This window comes from Anneissia japonica, unplaced genomic scaffold, assembly GCF_011630105.1.
Source record: "Anneissia japonica isolate Jap-2015-1 unplaced genomic scaffold, ASM1163010v1 scaffold1274_len78327_cov138, whole genome shotgun sequence".
Taxonomy (NCBI): Eukaryota; Metazoa; Echinodermata; class Crinoidea; order Comatulida; family Comatulidae; genus Anneissia; species Anneissia japonica.
The window spans coordinates 77,289-80,639 of record NW_022726535.1 but is presented as its reverse complement, the minus strand read 5'-3'; positions in this window follow the sequence as shown (position 1 = coordinate 80,639).

Below are 3,351 nucleotides of genomic sequence, written 5' to 3'. Positions count from 1 at the left end.
CAAAGATACCTATGTTTGATGCGCACGTACGGTATTGCTATTGGCCAAAAGATGACCAAAAAGAATGCAAATTTGTAAAAACAATGTCAGGAACCCAAAATATATAAAATAACGTAATTTCTAGCTTTCGTACGTGCTGCGCACGTAAAAATGCGCGCGCGTAGTGGAAAATTTCAAAAAAATTTGAAATGCTCAAAATGTCCTAAAACGTACTTTAATTTATTCAAAAAGTGATTTGGAAATTTTGGCACACGCGTGCGCGCGCGGTAATAACCGCACGCGTTAAATTAGGGTACTGTACATTCAACATTATCCCAAAGTTAATGCTCACTTAATACGATTTCGAAATGGCAATTGGTTAGGCTGATATGATCGATAATGTAAAAACGCAAAATTGCGCGTAGATGACGTCACGCATGATTGAGCGCGTTGAAAAGCTTACCATGACTATTCCAGACCAAGCCAAATATTCGCTGAAAGCGATTTTGCGTAACTCGTGGCATTTTTTAAGATATCGTGCGAACAGAAAAGGGGAGAAAGAAAGAAGAATAAGAAAAAAAAGAAGATGATGATCCTGACAATAACAAGAGGTGATCCGCTAGTGTAGCGGATCACCAACTAGATTTGAACTCGTCACTGAGGACGAGTTTGGTGATCCGCCGCACTTGACCCTCAGGTAGCGCGAGCGGTGCAGATTGAAATGTTTTGAAATGGCCTAAAATATGCTCTAGTTAGATTTTATAAAAGTGTAATTTGAAACATTTTAAAAGATTTACGCTTGCGTACGCGAACGTCTTGACGCCTGTGCGCATGTTAATGGCACACAAAGTTAACTCCTTATATGAATACTTTGTCAGGAACCCAAAAAATGTAACAAACCATAATTTCCAGCTTCAGTACGTAATTTCCAGCTTCAGTACGTAAAAATGAGCGTACGGTGGATAAATTATGGAAAGTTTTGCAATGCTGAAAATGTCCTGAAACGTGCTTTAAATTATCTGAATAGTAATATTGAGAATATCTAAATTTTGCCGCACACGCACCGACGTGCGCGGGGACGGTAATGGCACACGAAATTGAACCTTGTCAAGTGTAATTTAAAAATGACTGTTGGTTGGTAATGCCACACGAATTTTCCCTTTACAGTATACGAACTATCGGTCTGATAGTGTCGAAATACAGTCTGCCGCCCTCTATTTAAAAATTGTTTACATCTTTTAAGAAAGAAAGATGAAAAGGCTCCAAAAAAGCATTCTTTTTTACCATGATGAAGTCATCAAAATGAAAAATAAAGGGACACTTCTGAAATAGAATTGTCTCAGCTATAACATACTCACAGGTGGAAGACAATAGACATTTCCGGAGTGTCAATCAAACTTAACAACTGACTAATCAAAACAGCGCTAGGAATACGCGCGCGTCTTACAAACACACGTGTTGTCCCACAAACGCACATGTTCGCGTATGTTTTAACACGGCCGTCTTGTGAGACCTTAGCAACAATATCCAAGGGGCGGAGCTTAGCGGAAAGGTCCATTGATCAAGAATAAGTAAGATACGTTCAAATAAGTTGAAAAATAATTACGTCATAAATAAAATTTCAGTTTTTTTTAAATTAGATAGCAATATGATGATGCCACAATGTCCGATCAGCCATAATAAACTATAAAATCATATCTACAACTCATGTGCTTTCAGAATATGTAATAAAAATTGGGGGTTACCTTTCATCCTAAGAAGCTATAACTGAATAAAAATAGGCATTATCTTAGGCATATATAATAGTTAAGCACGTTAAGCAGCGCAAACGGAAAATTAAGGTACATGACATTCGACCTTGACCTGACGTTTATGCTCACTTAATATGATTCAGAAATGACGAATGGTTAAGATGATATGGCGTCATCAACGTTTTGGGGAAAGAAAGATGAGAGGGGTCAGAAAAAACATTTTTTCTGACCATGATGACGTCATCAAAATGTAAAAAAAAGTCATATATATAAAAGCGAATTGTCTCAGCTATAACGTACTCAAAATTGGAAGACGATCGACCAAGAATAAGTGAAATACGCTCAAATGCGTATTTTGAAAAATGATGTAATCGATAAAATCAGTTTTGTTGAATTCAGATGGCAATATGATGACGTCACAATGTCCGATCAGCCATTATGATATATGAAATTATATTCACAACTCATGTGGTTTCAGAATATGTAATAAAAATTGGGGGTCACCTTTCATGCTAAGGAGCTATAACTGATTGAAAATAGGCCTGATTTTATTATATTTTCACTATATTTGATGCGCACGTACGGCATTGCTATTGGCCATAAGATGATCAAAAAGAATGGAAATTTGTGAAAACAATGTCAGGAACCCCAACTATGTGAAAAAACATGATGTCTAGCTTCCGTACGTGCTGCGCGCGTAAAAATGCACGCGTGTAGTGGTAAATTTCAAAAAATTTCGAAATGCTCAAAATGGCCTGAAATGTGCTCTAATTTAGTTAAAAAGTGATTTTGAGCATTTTAAAAATTTGACGCACGCGTACGCGCGTGTAAAGAAGCGCATGCGTAAAATTAAGGTACAGCACATTCAACATTAACCCGAAGTTAATGCTCACTTAATACGATTTCGAAATGGCAATTGGTTAGGCTGATATGATCGATAATGTAAAAACGCAAAATTGCGCGTAGATGACGTCACGCATGACTGAGCGCGTTGAAAAGCTTACCATGACTATTCCAGACTAAGCCAAATGTTCGTTGACAGCGATTGTGCGTAACTCAAAGCATTTTTTTAGATATCGTGCAAACAGAAAAGGGGAGAAAGAAAGAAGAATAAGAAACTAGATTTGAACTCGTCACTGAGGACGAGTTAGGTGATCCGCCGTACTTTGACGCTTACGAAGCACGCGCGGTTCTGATTGAAAAGTATAATATTCTAAACATGCTCTATTTAAAGAGTAATTTTGAGCATTTTAAGGACTTACGAATGTGTACACATACGTCTTAACGTTCGTGCGCACGGTAGTATTAATACAGTGTCACAAACCCAACACATGTAACCGAAACGTAATTTCCAGCTTGTACGTGCTGTGGGCGTGGAAATGAGCGTACGGCTCGTAAATTTTAGAAAGTTTTGGAATATTCAAAATGACCTGAAACGTGCTTTAAATTATCTGAAAAGTGATATTAACAATTTAAAAATTTTAACACACAATTACGAATAGCTTATACGACGTGCCTGACGACGGTAATGGCACATGAATTGAAACCTTGCCAAGTTTAATTTAAAACCCCCTGTTGGTTGGTAATGCCACACGAATTTTCCCTTTACAGTAAACGAACT